This window comes from Lactuca saligna, chromosome 6 (genome assembly GCF_052625555.1).
Source record: "Lactuca saligna cultivar CGN05327 chromosome 6, ASM5262555v1, whole genome shotgun sequence".
Classification (NCBI taxonomy): domain Eukaryota; kingdom Viridiplantae; phylum Streptophyta; class Magnoliopsida; order Asterales; family Asteraceae; genus Lactuca; species Lactuca saligna.
Window position 1 is genome coordinate 17,627,697 of NC_136422.1, and position 20,001 is coordinate 17,647,697.

The following is a 20,001-nucleotide window of genomic DNA, read 5'->3' on the forward strand; positions in this document are numbered from 1 at the left end:
ACATTAACTTTTTGATCATATTATATCAAATCCCTTAATAAAACATTATCTTTAATTCAAACATATGTTTTGGTAATGTGATCAACTGATTAATTGTAACATCCAAGATTTCAGGTATATTAATTATTCTTTTTATTTTGAGTTTTGTGGAAGGACTCGACGAGTTGGTGCGTAGACTCGCCGAGTTGAGACACGATTTTTCACCCTGATTGATGCCCGGACTAGGCGAGTCGCCTTGGTGGACTCGGCGAGTCCGCGCTGTTTAATGAAACCCTCATTTCTCGGGTTTGAGGCCTATTTAAAGGGCCTTATGGCCGTCATTTGTGCTCATCAGTCCCCAGAGTGAGATCCTAGAGCATTTGAGTGATTCAAGTGAGGGAAAGAGCCATTGTTGATCTTGGAGTTATTGTCTAGCAAGGGAAGAGGAGATCTAGCCAAGAGGAAGCAAGAGAGGGGTGGATTCTTGAAGAACTAAGGTCTAGGACATCACAATTGAGGTACCATTTCGAATTCTTCCTTGTTATTGTGATGTTCATATAGATTTAGGGTTTTTGAACCCATTTGTGGCTAGATCTAGTATCCTCATGGTCCCTTAGCGAGTTATGGCTCTGAATCTGGACCCATAGAGGTCCAGAGCACCTCTTTGCCCAAGCTTTATATGCATCCATGGAGGTTTTGGTTTGGGATCAATGTATTTAAGGCTAAAACACGATTAATGAGCTATTTGATGCTTAATGAACACTAAGACTTGGACTTTACGTGGTTAATAAGCTTAAGGGGACTGGATCTATGAGTTAGTAGAGTGGATCTGACCTCAGAAGGTCGTTTGGGGATGTGCACGAAATGCACTCGCCGAGTCCACTCCCAGACTCGGCGAGTTGGTACGGGTTGTTCAGCGATTATGAACCAGGGATTGAGTAACCGAGTCGGGTGAGTGACTCGGTGAGTCGGAAGAGATTCAGAGGGATCGGGTTCCCGTAGGGACTTGGCGAGTCGAGTCAACCGTTGACCGTTGACCAGAGTTGACTAGTTTGACTTTGTAGTGTTAGTCAGCCATGGTCAAGGTGGTATTAAGTAGAGATATGCTTGTGTTGTAGGAGGACGATAGCTCGGGAGATCGAGCACTAGTAGTTATGAGATTTACGAGTTACCGAGATACGCGAGGTGAGTCTTCTCACTAATCATTACCTTGAGTAGGTATTTCAAGTTGACTAGAGGGTCTCATGTGCTATGTATGAGTTTATGTGTTGTCTTAGAGATTTCGAGCTATGTGTTATTTGTATGCTGTATGGTTATATAGACCGGGCCGGAGGGTCCTACGATTCTATCCGGGCCGGAGGGCCCAACGAGCTATGACTGGACCGGAGGGTCCAAAGAGCTGTGGGACTGGAGGGTCCCGCTGAGACATCTTGACCGGAGGGTCCGGTTTAGCCTTGAGTGGCGTAATTGTGATATGTGGTATTTTTGGGAACTCACTAAGCATTTATGCTTACATTTGTTGTGTTTGATGTCTCAGGTACCAGCGAGGACCGTGGGAAGGCGAAGGCTTGACTTGTACACACCCACACCGATGGAGTTTATGTTAGAGAGATCTTGGGATTTGTTTGAAAATACTGTTGTTATGGTTTTGAGATTATGATATGATATACATTTTGTGGTTTAAAAATGAAAAATTTAATTGGAAATTTTACGTTGTTACAAGTTGGTATCAGAGCTTTGGTTTGAGGGATTCGGATGCACTTTCGGGCGTATTTGAACTCAAACCGAGGATTTGAGAAATTTTCAAACAAAACTAAAATTTTCTAAAAAGAAAAAGAGGTTTTGGAACCAAGCAGAGTGGAAGGTGTGTACGGTCAGCCAGCACCCGAACGGTGAATCCCCAAAATACCCTTACATTATATGTTATGAGTTATGAGATATTATGTTGTGCATGCTAGAGAGGCTAGGTATTCCTATTAGGACTAGAGTGGCCTGATTTGTGATGCTTTAGCCTAGGAGATTGTTGCTGCTATGAGATACTTTGAGAGTGAGTAAGTAGTAGTGAGGAGCTCGTGAGAGGTCTACTGAGGGTAGCCAATGCATAGTGAGAGTAGAGTATTTACGACTTGGGATCCTAGGAGGAGGACTTGGGTCATATATTGATTCGGTGTGGACGATAGTATTGGGCCCGTACTATTGAAAACACCGGATTGGTGCGCAGTCCAAGTAAGAATCCTTGGGGTACCAGAAGTTGAGGATGATTAATTTGTCGAGTGTGAGTCTGCTCGAAAGTGCCCCTAATAGTTCTTATGTTGTATTTCAGAGATTGATCATGGTCAGGAAACGCCTACCATCGAGGGCAGTGGGATGAGTGATGAGGAGATCCGTCAGATCATCCATGAGGAGGTGGCTGCTGCCATCAGAGCCGAGATTCCGGAGATGTTTGGGTCTATTAAGACCACACTGATCGACACGTTTGACGAGCGTTACGCTGCTTTGATTGATGCTGTTGTTGCTGCAACCACAACAGCTATTGCTACTGCGAGACTCCAGGGTGGTGATTCGTTGTTGTACCGAGAGTTCAGCAACACGAAACCACCAGTGTTCGATGGTACACAGGATCCGATCGCCGCCATGAGGTGGATCTCAGAAATAGAAGGGTGTTTCTATATGTTCTTGTGTCCGAAGCACTTGAGGGTGCGGTTTGCACTCAACCAGCTTCGCTTAGGGGCGAAGGACTGGTGGAAGTTTGTGACCGCGAGCTATTCGACAGCTGAGTTGACTGGAGTGACCTGGGAGAGGTTTACTGTGATGTTTCGTGACGAGTATGTTCCCCAGGTGGAGAGGGAACGTTTAGCCCAGGAGTTTCTGACCCTCAAGCAGGGGACTGAGTCGGTGACAGTGATTACGAGGATGTTTCATGAGCGGGCATTGTTTTGCCCGGAACAGGTGTCCACTGAGCAGGCTCGCATGAGCCGATATCTGAGTATACTGAGGAGGGACATTCGTGAGTTTGTGGCGAACTTGACTTACCAGACATGTTCCGAGCTCCAGGCAAATGCCCGGAAGAGGGAGATTGAGCTTGAGACGCAGGCGAGGGAGGAAGCCGAGTCTCAGAGGGGTGATCGGCGACCAGCACAGTCGCATCCGGCCGCCAAGCGGGCAAAGCCCGCTGATTCGAGGACGAGTAGTTTGAGGGGTCATACTTGTGGGAAGTGCGGCAAGAGCCATGATGGATCATGCAAGTCTGGGGTATGCTAAAAGTGTGGAAAGGAAGGGCATTTCGCGAGGGATTGCCCTAAGGGGTTCTCGGTTTGCTTCCATTGCAACCAAACCGGACATCAGAAGGCCGAGTGCCCCCAACTTCAGAGGACAGTGCAGGGATCCGTACCTGCAATTCAAGCTACTGAGACCCGGCCAGCAAAGGCCGAAACACCAAAGGCTAGGGGGAGAGCCTTTCAGTTGATAGCAGAAGAGGTCCGCGCAGCACCTGACGTCGTGGCAAGTACTTATTCTTTATTTATTCATGCTGAGTTATATTGCAATGATTATATGTTATGCGTAGGTACTTTTCTTGTGAATTATGTACCTGCATTAGTGTTGTTTGACTCAGGTGCGAGTCGGTCGTTCGTATCTGTGACTTTTAGTCGGCACATTAGTATTCCGAGGGAGGCGTTGAGTTGACCTCTGCAGGTTTCCATAGCCGATGAGCATGAGGTATGTGCTACCGAGGTGATACGTGGATGCGCACTGGAAGCAGTGGGTGAGAGTGGACGCCCATTAAAAGATCATGTTATAAGCCATAACCTTATAACCCCATTATAGATCGGCTTCGTGAATGAAGCCTACTAACGATAAAATTAGCATTTAAGTAATACATATATAATATTACACTTTTAATTTAGTCAAATATAAACCAAATGATGATGGATTTATTAACTTTCATTTAATTAACTTGATAAAACCAAAAGGGTGAAAGTTGAACTTTTCAAAATTAGGGTTTTAGAATTTAACATTTTAAAATCAAACTTTTAATCAAAATTTAAATTCCAAAACTTAAGGGCAAGTTTTGAAACTTTTCAAAACATAAGCAAGAACATTCTAGATCAAATTACAAATAATAATAATTAACCAATTAATTAGTAATATTCTAAATATAATCTAATTCTATTTCTTGCAAGATAATCTATCAAACAATTCAAATAAATCAAGTTTATCACATAAGGCAATGATTATCTAATTAATTTGACCATTATCTTCTATTTTGGTAAGGATATTTTTTAAATTAAACAATTAATTTAACCTAATCCCTTAAATTCCCTAAAATTCGAAATTATGGGACGAGACAATTCAAAATCTTTAATTACCAAATTTCAACACTTAAAAGATAATTACAAGATATGACATTAATCCAAATCCCTAAAAAATAGGATCTTATCTTGGGGAAGTAGGCAAATTTCGAAATTCAAGGGTTGGATAACCCTAGAATTCGAAAACTTGGAGGCTAAGGAAAGGATTTGGGAAACCCTAACCAATTTCGAAATCTTGGAGGCTAAGGAAGGGTTTGGGAAACCCTAACCAAATTTCATAAATCAGGGTTCAAGAACCCTAATTTCGAAAATTCATGCCTCCTAGGGTTTATTGGCCATAAACCCTAATTTGTAAATTTCATACATTTGTATAATGCTAATTGGAAACAAAAACCAATGTCTCTGATACCATTGATGGGTTTTATACAAACAATCCTATGTATGTATGCAACCCTAGAGTTGAATCTATGTTATCACTATTAGTTATACAACATTATGAACATGTGAAGAACTCTAACAAGCATCTAGGGATTTTGAAATTCACAAAGAAAGATGAAATACATACCTCTTGTTGTTATATTGTAATAAAAACTTAAATCTTGAATATTCTTGTCTTTGAAAGCAAGCGCCACAAGTGTCGCGCCTCTAATGGCTCACAAATAAACCTAGCAACCAAGGATTATTATGGAGAGAGAAGGGAAGTGGAAAATTCGGCTCTAAGCCTCTCTTGGAGTGCCTTCGAAGAAATCCAACCCTATAAGCGTTTATATAGGTGATAAGGAAGATTTAGGATAAGGAAGGTGTATCTTAGATAACCCTAATCCCTTAACTTCCTCCCTAAGGCTTCAAAGGCACTCTTAGAGCCCAAGGAAACCCTACGACACTCTAGATTTCGTTCCCCACCTCTAAGGTAGGTTCTAGAATGTTTCAATGCTCAACTTTTGAACATTGTCACCTTTAGTCCCTGCAGTTTCAATTAATTCCTTTAATCCTAAAATTAATTCAAAATTAATTTCTGATTGAATATTAATTAAACAATATGATTTCTAATCAATATATTATATACATAATACATTAATAAATCATTTATCTTGATTTCAAATTAATTTATTAACCAAGTAATAAATTAATAAATCATTCTTCTCTCTCCAACAATTATCCTATTCCATTATCAGGTTTGAAGGCAACCTAAAAGGACCATGCACAACCGGGTCAAGTACTTACCAAATATGGTTACGGGCTTAGACACTAATCCAACACAACCTACCATTAGGTTGGAAAAACCTTAGGGAGAAAACTCCCAAGATAATCTAGGACTCATAAAGTTAACTACAACAGACAAACTCAACCTTGGTGACCATGGTACCAACTCTTAAGGCCCAAAAAACTCTACTTCTAGGACACCAGTATCCTGATTCCTAGAAGACCATTCAAAAGGCCTCGCCAAGAAAGGGCCCGATAACCCATAACCTCCGATTGACCTAAGAACCTAGTTTATGACATTTTACCTTCCATGTGTTCAGCACTCGTAAGTGTTAGACCACCGAAGCTCTAGAAATCCCACTTGACAAGAACGAGGTAAACAAGAATCCACACCCCAAAGAGAAGCATGTGTAATAGACATTGGCAAGGATTGGGAGACCCACCTATCCCTAAATCACGCACTCAAAGTTTCAACTAATGCTAGAAAAATCCCTAATCAAGTACTCATATACCAACAACTACCACCTAAGCATGGGATTTGTATCCTTCGAGGCCCCACGTGGCCGGATATGCGGATCATCCTCTATTGGGCGGAGGTGAGAGACACCCAACTGACAAGAGGACAAACGCCCAATAGCACACTCACTAGACACAAGATTATTCGAGAAACCACAAAAAGGATAGTTAAAACCCAAACATGACCCCAAACATTGTACCACCAACAAAAAGAGCTATAGCAGGTTGAAGCCTCGGAATCACGGGTAAAGGATCAGGGTATTATTAAAAATCTTCCCTTGGGGAAGGATAACTCGATTTGAAAGGAAAGGAAAACTAATCCCCGATGTACCAGACCAATTGAGATCCTCGCACGGATCGGTCCGGTAGCCTACAAACTCCAACTACCCTCAAAGCTTTGTGACGTATGTGTTGTGTTCCATGTGTCGAACCTAGGAAGTGTCTGTCATACAAAAGCCTCCCAGTCCTACTAGGCAAGATTGAGGAAAACTAGAACCTCCTAATGACTGATCAGCCTATTGATACTATGGATAGAAAAGGTTAATCACACCAAACAAAGCCGCATCCTGATAATGAAGGTTCAAGCAAACGCTGGGCGTGAGCCGGTATTTACTTGGGAACACAAGACCAAATAACTCAAAAGTACCCTCACCTATTTCCGCACTCATAGCCCCATCTTTCGAAAGAATTTCGGGACGAAATTCCCTCTAACGGGGGGATGATGTCACAACCAGCCTTTTTGGCTAGGAAATCCTCAAGTAAGAAAGGACTATTGTGAGACTTGTGCTAACAAATCTAAGTGTAAAATATAAGTTCCTAATGAGCCATGTAGTGTTAGAATCCAAATCTCTCCAAGTATGTGAAATCTCTCCCAAATCTCTTCAAGTATGTGTAATCTCTCCAATTATATTGAATCTCTCCCAAATCTCTCCAAGTATGTGAAATCTCTCCTAAATCTCTCCTAGCATGAAAAATCTCTCCCAAATCTCTCCACTTATGTGAAATCTCTCAAAGTATATTGAATCTCTCCCAAATCTCTCCAAGATGTGAAATCTCTCCCAAATCTCTCCAAGAATGTAAAATCTCTCCTAAATCCCTCCCTATTTCGGAGCTTCTGATGGAATCCGGAATGCCCATGTTTTGCTTCGGAACCTTTCATCGGAATATGTGTCTCGCTTCGGAACCTCCTAGCCGGCTTCGCACCTCGGTCCGAACTAGTGACTTCGCCCCTGATCCGCCTCCTGACTTCGGAATCTGAGAAAGTGCTCTGAACCTCTCATATTGACTTCAGATCTTGCTGAATGGCTCTTGAACTCCTCCTAAGCACTTCGGACCCTCGCAGGAACAACCCTCCACTCCAGATTTTTGTCATTTTCGGACCTTTTTATCATTTTAAGGCATTTTGACGCCGGGAATCACACCAAACTCGTATTTTTCATATCTTAGACCCCTAAAACCTCTATTTTATGCGAAATTTAATTATTTAAATTATATTTTCCAAAAATAAAAGTTTAGGATTTAGGAAGATCCTATCCTAAATCAAGATAAGGACAAAGAGTGTGACTTGGTGATTTGATGAAACTCATATTCCCCATGCAAATCACAATATCCCGTGCTTTACCCACCAAATATCCATGCATGGACCAGCAGATCCCCATGCATCAAAGATTCCTCCCTTTTTCTTATACTATTAAAACAACAATAATGGAAAAAAGAATGGGCTATCCATTTCCTCTCACCACTCTCATTTTGTCTCAAATAGTCCTCCCAAGAGCAAAGTTAAGGATCTTGCTGGAAGCAAAATTCTCAAATCTTCCCTGGAGTTTTCTAATGTAAGTTCTCCACTCATCTAATATTTTATATAAACTTCAAGATGAATCAATGTTATTTTACTCATAATAATATGTGATAATCAACCTTACGATAACATTTTTCCCAGAGGAGTTTCTCATCCCAGCCAAAAGTTTAAGCTTGAGATCTTCACTCCATAACTCCAAACAACTCCTCCACCAACTCAAGGTGAGCTTCATACCCCACCTTTTTCAACGTTTTAATTTTTTTGGGGAAGAGTACAAGTCAAATCTTGCCTAAATACTTGAATAATTCCATGTATACATATGTCTGTATGTGTGTGTGAAATATTATTAAATTATTACTTTAGTAATATTCTCATGAACATAAGATTTCACAACTTCATAAAGAACAAAGGATACTTTATGTACAAAAGAGCCTCCCAACTATTGGGTGTGTTCCAACTTAACCCTTTTATCCATGCTTTCATGTCTGGAGATAAAAGCTATAAAATGGGACCTTGATAAGTGGACACCATTTCTAGTAATTTTCGAAAATGGAAACTTTGTGACTATTTGCAAACTATCAGGGAGTATTTTATAAATATTCGATATAAAAGATTGGAATCAAGAACTAGTATGTTACAAAGTATATGTTGGATATAGTGTCTAAGTCCATAACTTTATTTGGTATGTACTTAACTCGACCCGGCATGGTCCATTTGGGTTTCATGGCATTGCAATACTTGGATAGACAAAATGAGAGAAAGTACACTTGTGACTATTAATATATTATAAGTTCTAATATATTGATAATAGTATTATTTAATTAGTATTGATCAAGTATTAATCTAGTATTAATTTGGTGATCAAAGTGAGACTAATTAAATATATAGGGTTGATTATGACAATCATCAATTCTTTTATGGTGGATTAATGATCCATGGTTTATGGGTTTGGCTATAACCATATGGAGCTTCATGGATAGTCCATGGGAGTTACAAACCCATGGGTCATGAGAAATGAAGAGTCATGACAATTAGGGTTTACATTTGTAACTCCTAATTATGACACACTATAAAAGAAACCCTATAGCATGCAAAATCAGTACTAGAGTATTCTTGTGAGGGCATAGCCGATTTTGAAGTGTAGACGTACTCTAGTTATTCCAAGGTTGTAGTGTTGTGTGAATCATTTGAGGCACAACATTTGGGGTGCTAGGCTCACAAAGTCTTGAAGGAATCCAAGCAACAACAAGGTATGTATTTCTACTAGTTTTTATGTTTTATGTAATCCCCATGCCATGCTAGTTAGGAAATAACCATGAAAAAGAAATTTGCATGTATATAGAGAAAACATAGATTCAAGGTTATTAGGGTTGCATGTACACTTCGGAAGTGTTAGAATGCTCAAAACCCAACAGTGGTATCAGAGCTTAGGATTGTTTTCTGTATACTTGATGCAGACTGCTTGAAAAAATCGAAAATATGTTCTCTGATGACTGGACTCGCCGATTTCATGGGGAGGATTCGTCGAGTCCATGAATAAATTCATCCTACTCAACGAGTAGAATCATGCACTCGACGAGTAGGAGCGTGTTGGGCAGTTTTTTCGTGATTTGTTGCTGGAAATGGATTAAAATCATTATCTTAATCTGTTTTTGACTTGTAAAATCTGTTTTTCAAAATGATAATGATTATGTTAACCCATTTTACATGACTTTTATTAATTTTCAAGTATTGTATATGTTTATATGATTTCTTGAAATTGTTTGACATGAATTTGTGTTCTTATGAGTTTTTAGAAGATCAAAGGAATTATTTTTAACCTCCATGTTTGTTTAATTCATGATCTTAATGGCAATGATGGTGGTCATAACTTGTCCTCAAGTTATGGATAACCAAAAGTCACATCTTTAAATTGTAATTAATGAATTAAAGAGGTTTCATAAAATGAAAAGTCTTCATTTTTATGAACCATTAAAACTCATAAGTTACAAATTGAAGAGACTTGGAATAGTTTCAATTCTTGCCAACAAGTTTTGGAATTTGAAAAGTCTTACACTTTAATTCCAAATTAATTTTTTTTTAAAAGTTAAAAAAAAATTTCAAACTTTATGGACTTCATTAAATTAGTTAAAGTGTTTAATTAAAAGAGTTAATAATTCCGTAAAGACATGGTTGAAGTTTAATTAAATTAAGAGTATAGTTTAATTAATAGATTAAACCACCAACTATTTTAAATGTTTAAAATACACCCTTATACTATTATTATAATTTTAATTATATAGATATGTATAAGAATATGTCATTCTTACCGTTAGTAGGCCTCATTCACGAAGTCGGTCTATAAGGGGGGTATAAGGTCGTTGCCTATAAAATGGTGACTTAATGGGTGTTCACTCTCACCCACTGCTTCCTTGATCTGTGGAGGGTCGTTAGCTGAACGGGTAGGATACGACTTTAAATACTCATTAAAAGTATAATGAATTATAAAGTAACTATACATTATAAATTCCCAATCTTAGTTACTTTAGGAAAATGTGAAATTGGTGTTAGCCCATAAAATTACACTTTGTACCTTACCAAGTCGTTAGTGGAGCGTGTGTGGTTAAGCGGCACACTAACATGGACTAGTAAGAGTGGCAAAGGGTAACTTGACTTTAGTATAGATTGGTGGAGCGTGTGTGGTTAACCGGCACATCGATTAGGTAATATTGTTGAGGGTACCAAGTCAATTTGTATGGTTATTCACACCTTGTTTGTGATCCTCAACATCCCAGTCACAAACTTGAGAGGGCACAATCGAGATTCAAACATGCCAATGAAAGTTCAATGTATCTCAAAAGATCGAGGAGTTTCAAATCCAATTAAAACTTAATTATATTTTGTTTTTCATGGTGGAAATTGGTAAATCGTCATTTACCTACCTTTAACTATTTTATAATTTGGATTACGGCATCCCTCTTCTAGTCATAAATATGTTATTGGGTCCTAGCCTTAATATTTCATATTGGGTGTTGTATTAAGGACTTTAAATCAACTAACTTGAATTTCTCCCATTATAGATGTCTTCTTTAGACAGCTATGGTCTTCCCAAATCTTTAGGAAGAAGCTTCCTAATAAAGATGATATCCCAAATGACAACCAAGGTGAATGATCAATCCCTTTGTTGTGCATTAATGGGACTGGAAATCATACTTCACTTCCTCCACCTCCTCCAATAAATCTCCCTATCGCACAAGTTTCAAGACCTGATTAGTTCTAAGTCCTCAATCCCTATTGGCAAACAAATTCTATATGTGCTTTGGTCTTGGAGATTAAGTCACATATTGACAAGCTAGGAGAGTCGGGTGTCGAAGTCTCGAGGTAGTTGGTTGTTAACTTGGTTCTTCAATTACTCCCTGATGACAAATCATGACATGACCCTTAATGATCTTACATATTTTCTTGATGATGTTGAATCAGCAATGATTTCGAGCATTGGTAAAGCAAAATTTGATTGGAAGATCAACTTCCCAAACTTCCATGGACATTGACAATGGTAACATCAGAAGTCCAAAAAACCTTTCTCTTCCCAATTGAAAGGGATTGGCCATAGTCAACTCGGTTGACCAAATGGTAAAGAGAAAGGCTAAGTCTGTGATAGTCCCGTGTACCGTTTCCAAATAGTCCATATGTTTCTGTTGCCAAAGGAAGGGCATTGGTTGCGAAGCTGCCAAATTTACCTAAAAGTCCATAAGGATAGTAAAGTCAAATGTTTGACTCTGATTCAGGTAAATTCTATTGTCTAACTCTATTAAGTTTCTATTCTGAGATTCTTATTGCATGATGTGACTAGGTCACATGTTGATGTCTTAAGAATCAAAGAAAAGCGAAGAAACTTAAAGGAAGTATATGCTGATTTTGATCGTGAAGAAGGATTTCGATCACATGGTTCGGTGATCAGTATTTTGAGTTGTTATGATATATTTCTTAGGAATAGATAACAACAAGTTTTCCATATGGATTGTAAGGATAAGTTATAAGGAAAGATTCTCATCACCCAAGTTTCAGTTGGATAGAAACTTGGAATCATGCAAGTTGTATTGTGTGATGAATGAGAATTTTCATCTTTGGTAAATTAAGACTAATTCCTTGTTCACATTCGCATGTGAGTCAAGTAAAGGACTAATAGATTGGGTACACTTGGTTGTGTGCTGGTCAGGTCCACCACAAAGGTTGATAAGATTATTCATTATGATTTACTAAAGTTTAGTAAATATGGTTATGCTTACGAGTTTAAGTGTAATTCTGAAACATTGGAAAAGTTTCATTGTATGGCAGAATGAATAAGAAGAATCAAATAAGGTAGAAAGATAAAAGTTTCTCCAATCTGAAGAGATGGGAGAGTACTTGTGTATTTTGTTTTATGATTATCTTAGTGATTATGAAACCATATTACAATTGATCCTCTAAGGACACCTTAGTTCATTTGTTTGGCTAAGGAGAGGAACTATGAGTTGTTGAAATGGTTAAATCAAAAGATAAATCATACATCAAAATCAAATCTTAGAGTCATACTCCAAGATTGAGCCATTGAGTGACATAATCTTTAGAAAGTTTATAACACTTATCAAATGAAGAGTAATATGTGTCCTACTCTTGTACATTTGAGGTTGGTTAGTTGTGATGTTTTGGATAAAACAAAGACTAACTAAGTCCAATTATGGGAAGTGTTTAACTTGATAAGAATCCGCACTAACTATTGAATATTTGTTTTGTCAGGGAATGGTTCTTGACAAAGAGAATCATATAGGTCAAGAGGTTAGTGGGAGTCTTAAAAAGATCTTAAGATGGGTTCAAGAACTAATCAATAGTTTTATTAATCACTAGCCCACGACTTGAGGTTTGTAACCTATCGTGTTGACATATTCTTATTTCTGTGTCTATTCCAGTTGAAAGTTGATTATGCTTGTGAGTTCTATGAGTTCTCAATTGTTTGCATAACAACCCGGAAGCAATGGTGGGCATTGTGCTACCAGGTGGCAAGAAATTAAGATTGCACAAGTTTAGTCCATATGAATTTGGAAGTGTCACTAACCTAGTCCTGTGATTATGGTTTTGACAAAATTCACATGGAAAAGGAACACATACACCATAAAATCTAAGTGTCATAAGGTTTCTCTTCAATTCATGAAAATGATGGTAAGGAAACGCCTCCACTAAGAAGATTTTAAGTAGATAGCGGTTGTGATATTTTCATTCTCATATAGTTAGTGGAGTGTGTGTTGTTAATCGGCACACTAACTAGTGAGAATTGCAAAAGGTCTAGACAAACATGTGAGATATCTAAGGAAAGGTGTATATTTTTGATAAAGTCTTATCAAAGCAATCTAGTATCAGAAATATGAACTTTTGTAAGAAAGTCAATAAAGTATTGATTTCTAGAAGTACAGTTGATTTCTGAGTACATGTCAAAGCTAGTGGGAGCATAAAGTGTTATGCTGGTAATCATTATGATAGTGGGAGCATGATGATTATGTTAAATATTACAAGTTAGCAATGTTAATTATAGAAAACAAAACTTTCAGTTTTCTTTGAAAAGTTGTTTACTATAATTAAGGGAGAGGATTTTATACTTCACTCCAATTCTACAAGCTTAGATTGATATTTTTATCAACTTTAGTCAAGGATATATATGAATGTTATGTTGGAATTGTTCAACATAAGGAATTTCTATATATGTTGTGTTCTCAAAAATCGATTATGATTACGACATACCTCTTCATAGTTCGAATTGTGAGAACATGGCAAATAAAAATTTTATAGCATGAATCGTGTCCCATATGCTTCAGATATAAGATCGATTGAATGTGCTATAATATTCATCCATTCTAAATTTTCCAAATGCCTAGGGAATTAAGATGGAAAAAGGAATAGAAGTGGAAATGACTAAAATGATTAAGCAAAATTGTCAAGGACAATCTGAGGTTTACCAAAGATTGGTTGCTCATGGACAATTAGAAGTATAGAGTAAGGACCATATTTACATATTTTGAAAAGAGGAAACTCTTGTTCAGAAGTGATGGTCAAAATGGTATTATGGAATTGTCTCCATAGGTGGAAGTTATTCTTTGAATCTGTGTAAGATTAAAGAACTTAATGCTAAGAAGGATGTTCAAAGGAATGTAATTTGAATTTGAGACTTCATTTCCATGGAATTGTTTTCTATTGGAATGCTTTGTAATGTCTGTTCTCAAGTCTTGGTGACTTCTGTGCATACTCATTACAAGGGGATCATTGCATATAAGTTTAGAATCTAACAGATTACAGTAAATGGAAAGAGTTTGGTATTCTTGCATTTACAACAAGGATTGGAATTGTGAAATGAGCATCATTGGAATATTGTCAATTTATCTATTTCACAAAGAGAGGACCATATGTAAACATAGTATGCATACTTGGAGTATGGAATAATTATTGTTTGGAAAAACATAGTGTACATGCTTGGAGCATGGGACAACTAATGTTTTAATTCAATCATAAAGTTGATTAATCGAAACATAAATAATGAGTAATCAATATGGTGCTAAAATAAAAGGTGTTTTATTTACACTCAAAGTGTTGGGGCCATATAAGATTAGTATTATTCTTGTGTTTCACTTTGTATGTTTTGACTTCCAGAATAATTATGTCATGGTATATATCATATTATTCGAACCATCCACAGTCAGTCATATGTTGGAAGTAGATATGAATCAAGACTGTCATGAATTTGGCTTGTATGATTTGTCTAAAGTGCTTTAGACAATGCAATGGTTGCTACAACATTCATGAGTACTCATAAGGGCTGAGTATTGGATTCAACCCACGCTCACTTGCATCGCTTCATGGAATTTATCTCGAATGATCGTGAGACGGTAATATCAAATAAATCCTCAAACCTAGAGATATGAGTTGTTGACTATGAGTTGGTTATTCATTGATTGTACGAAAACGCATTGGTAACTCGATGTTATAAAACGTGCCTTTGTGAATAATTAAACAAGTAGTTAGTAGAAGCATATCAGTCAAAGTTTATCTGTTCCTTCTAGAAATAGAAGCGATATCTGGGCCACTCGATGATTTGGTTTTGACCTATGTACCGGGCCTGGTCAGAACCTAATTGATGTGTTCAATTTAGTTCTATTTCGAAACAAATCAGAGATCGAGAAACAAATGCTGGACAATAAGTAAGACCATGTTCCATGTGCTTGTCCGGCTGATATCATGAGAACAGAGGATTATATGATCACTTATCTTAAATGGCGTATCATCATCATCTCAGTTCCGAGAGACTTTGAAAGAGCTACGATTGCTAGTCGGATTATGAAGTCATATTTGCAAATATAGTTATTAGACTTATCCAAGTGGAAGACTGTTAGATATAGTGTCTAAGTCCATAACTTTATTTGGTATGTACTTGACCTGACCCAGCATGGTCCATTTGGGTTGCATGGCATCACAATACTTGGATAGACAAAATGAGAGAAAGTACACTTGTGACATTAATATATTATAAGTTCTAATATATTGATAATAGTATTATTTAATTAGTATTGATCAAGTATTAATTTGGTGATCAAAGTGAGACTAATTAAATATATAGGGTTGATTATGAAAATCATCAATTCTTTTATGGTGGATTAATGATCCATGGTTTATGGGTTTGGTTAATACCATATGGAGCTTCATGGATAGTCCATGGGAGTTACAAACCCATGGGTCATGAGAAATGAAGAGTCATGACAATTAGGGTTTACATTTGTAACTCCTAATTATGACACACTATAAAAGAAACCCTATAGCATGCAAAATCGGTACTAGAGTATTCTTGTGAGGGCATAGCCGATTTTGAAGTGTAGAAGTATTCTCTCTAGTTATTCTAAGGTTGTAGTGTTGTGTGAAGCATTTAAGGCACAACATTTGGGGTGCTAGGCTCACAAAGTCTTGAAGGAATCCAGGCAACAACAAGGTATGTATTTCTAGTAGTTTTTATGTTTTATCTAATCCCCATGCCATGCTAGTTAGGAAATAACCTTGAAAAAGAAATTTGCATGTATATAAAGAAAACATAGATTCAAGGTTATTAGGATTGCATGTACAATTAGGAAGTGTTAGAATGCTCAAAACGCAACAGTATAAACCACGAAAGTTTTACATCAACAAACATAAAGATTTATTTTAATATATGCTTAAACAAGTTGTTGGGAAAAATACTTTGAAAATGACTAAAGTATGGACATAATAATATTTTGGATCATTTTTGACCAAACATAAATACAAGGGTTATCTTGGAACATTATGTCATACTCATGGCTTTTACCAGATTAACAAACTACTTGTGATTATTTATGAATATTTAATATAAATAATTTTATCAAGGAAAACATATGAAAACAGAGTTTTCATTACAAAGATATTTGCATGTCATAAACTGTTGTAGTAAAACAACATAAGTAATGTTCTATATGTCATAAAACATAAAATGCGTGTCTTAACCGATAGCTATAAATTTATACAAATTATAAATTGACACTTTTTCTCTTGATTAAAATGACTTATTTTTGAATAAACGAAAAGGAACGAGCACGAGCACCTAGTTAACAAGCACAATCAACGATATGGAACGAGAACGATATTTCTATTCAATGAGTACGAATTTCATTATTTATCTAACAAATAATGGATCTCTAATGATTGCTCAAAAGGTTGTTAATATTCTAGTTATACAAATCTCAAAAGTACCTAAATATAAAAATATTAGTGTACGTCTAAAGTCCTGTAATGAGTTACAGTCAGAGTCTTTTGGAGGGAGAGTATGAATTTGTGTATAGATCTATACTGGGTTTACACCCCGCACCGTCGTTGTTCGCTACAGATAGACAGGCCAATCTAGGGTGACAAATGTCTTTTCCAAACCGAGGGCGCCTGAGAAACGTCAAACCAAGCACTCCGTCAGATTAGTATGGTTATAATGACTGACTAGAATATGTTATGTCATCTAGAAATTTATATAAGGAAAAACCTCATATGTAAATTTTGTCACGTTGTGTTGACTGTCCTACAGATGATAGGTGATGGTCCGCATTTGTTGTGTTGATTGTCCTTTTCCATCGGGTAGAATGTCCACAATTGCCATGTTGATTTTTTCTCCTAATAAGTATAGAGTCGTAATACTGGTATTTTACAAATTAAAAAGAATAGGACTCTATAGGAAACATTTGTAAACGGTTTTGAAAATGATAAACTAACCCGCACATATACGTGGTTGGAACTAGAACTTATGAATATTTTATAGCAGAAAATATAGGATTTTATGGAGAAAACGATTTTCTACAATTTCGATAACGATAAACTAGAATGCACACTCAATTTTACTCGATAAGAGGAACAAGATTTTCAACCATATTCTCTTTTTGAAAATAAAAGATTTTTCTGGAAACAGTTGACTATTACTATTCAATAGAACTATTCTCGGACACAACTCACTTTTACAAATTACACTACTTTTCAAAATCACTCCTTATAAGGATGAACAAAAGTAATGACATACACACATATATCCATGATTTTCAAGACAAGACTTCAAACGATTTCATAGAAAATAACGGATTTTCTGAAAGTACAATGAGAACGATTATAAACAAGTGTGAACGATTTTATACAAAAATACTTATGAACTCACCAACTTTTTAGTTGACGCTTTTCAAAACGACTTGTATTCTCATGGATCTAGTAAGCAGGAAATAAGGGATGTGAATGCATGACTATTTAGTTGTAGTTTGAAGTTTTCTACTTATGTATCTGTTGTGTAACTCGAAGAACAAATACAATATGTAAATAATGTAAGTTTGATATCTCAATGTACGTTGTTTGGATTGCTCTATTTCATTTATATTCAATTGTTATGATACTGCACAATGAAGTCACCCGCCTCCAGACGTTTCCGTCGTCTAGTCCGGGGGTGTGACAGATGGCAGTAGCAACATAGTAGTTAAATCACTTTTTGGTGATGATTTCAATCAGGAATCTAATCGATAACATATAGCAGCAGTTTAGCATGCGTTAGGGTGGGGGGAGAGAGAGGGGGGGGATGAAGAGTACCTTAAAATCGAACAAAAGAGACGATGATTGGTGGTAAGAAAGACAACGTCCATATGAGAAAAAAGATATAAACCATAGGTTCCATTGGCAATACAATCAACCTGAGAAAGAATTCAAATAAAATTGGTAAAGAGCCAAACGTTAAAAGTAAATTCATTTTTCTTACTTGGAGACAGAAGTGATAGAGAACTAAGCCTCTTGGGTATTCCACTGACAACACATAAAACCCTCATGGGTCGTCTACTATTTCTGGATTGAAAAAATCAATAGCATAATCTCATTTTTTGGTTGTAAAGAGAGGATGAAAGTGGTAATGACTTTAAGTCGTTGAATGTAGAAAGAGGCATAGGGAGCGAGAGAGTGGGTGCAAACAGTGGCAACCCTTCAGATGTGATGATGGAGGTATTGATTGGTTGGTCGCGGTGTTTGCTAGTGTTTGTGGATGGCGGAGACAGAGCGTTGTGCATTATGATGTCATTAGTGGGGGTGGGAAAGGATGGTGGTTCAGAGAGGGCGAGAGAGAAACAGATGGTGAGATAGAAATATAGTGAAAATGCTTTATAACGTGTATTTGAAAAATTAAAGTTATTTAAAAAAAATAATATTTCCTAATAAATTAAGTATTTGAAAAATTAAAATTTTTTAAATTTGAAATTCTAAAAATTTCAGTATAATATTTTAAATTTTGAAAATTTAAAACTTGAAAATTAAAAATTTTATTGTAATATTTGAAATATAGATTTATTCAAAACGCCATCATTACGCCACCAAATTTTTGTTTGAAAATCATTATAAAGCTTAAAAACTCTAAATAGAAAACTTAATAACTTGAATTTTAAAGCTCAATATTCTTTCTTAAACGATTTGAACTAGTTAGTTAATAAAACTATCATAGGAGTTTGAGACTAAAACATATGCACAAAATCCTAGACTTTTTAAATGCGAGACTTTCTATGTAAGAAATACTCCATCCGCTAGGAACATAAACTTATTACAAGCCCTTTGTGTTATAACCATTAATCTGGGAGGAACATAGAACTTATTGGTATAGATCTATACGGGTTGACAGTCCCGCATGCGGATGCTAGCTACAACCATCGTCTACCGAAACAAGATAGCTGTAATTGTTCTTTCTCTTATTATTACATGACATCGATGAAACGTTAGTGATGATAAAGGTACCTCTATTCACAATGCTCTACAGAGGCTTTTTCGTGGGTAGAGCAACTAGTGTTGGTTATAGGCTCGCGTTAGAACTCAAAAATGCATTCTAGAATGTGCAAGAATAAAATGGAATGATTTGTTCAAATGGTTAAGTGTTGAATACTTATTTATGCATTTAATGTTTTCTAACGACACACTTATTTGATTATTGCCTATGTTTTATAAGTTATAATTAATAAGGTAAAATCTTTTGTTTGTGTGGGATTACAATTCTAAACAAATTGCAATTTACTTTTTTATAAATCATTGGTTTTAAACACATTTTAGATTATAAAAACATGGAGTTAAAACCTACAAAAGTTCACCAGCTTTATTGTTAACGTATTGTTTTTAAATGTATATATCTTGATGAACTTAAAGAGCTTGGAAAACACACAATATATGTGTGTTGAAGGATTCATTTCCTTAAAATAAATGTTTGACCAATTTTGCAGGCCTTTTGTTTAACTATTACGCTTTTATGAACAACAAATTTCATCGGATCATATTGTGTAACTTATTAAAAAAAAAAAAGTTAATGGTTATTAATCATGTAAATCAAGGCGTGGATATCATGTTGTGTCATTTCGTATTCGTGTGAGATTGAAACTTAAATAGGTTGAAAGCTTGACCACAAACACACATATTTAATTATTATGTTGTGTTGTATGAACTTTTTTATTTTCGTATAAGTTGATTTTGGGGTTACTTGTTCACATTTGCGATATAGGTTTTGTAAACATGTGTCATGTTAAAGTGAAGCACTAAATATGATAAAAACACTAGGAGTTTGAAATGCGAAAAAGAGAACATGAAATACGAGAATGATAACTAGTTTGGCAAGCGGACAAACGTTATGAAGCGGAAGTGGGC

General features: G+C 36.4%; 1 long non-coding RNA gene across 1 annotated transcript; it reads left to right on the forward strand.

The window, feature by feature from the left end:
* The first annotated feature begins 52 nt into the window (after window positions 1–52).
* Window positions 53–1,651, forward strand: LOC145003194 (uncharacterized). Its single transcript, XR_013661889.1, has 3 exons — window positions 53–497; window positions 1,098–1,164; window positions 1,517–1,651. It is a non-coding gene; the product is annotated as an uncharacterized LOC145003194 (long non-coding RNA).
* Window positions 1,652–20,001: the final 18,350 nt, after the last annotated feature.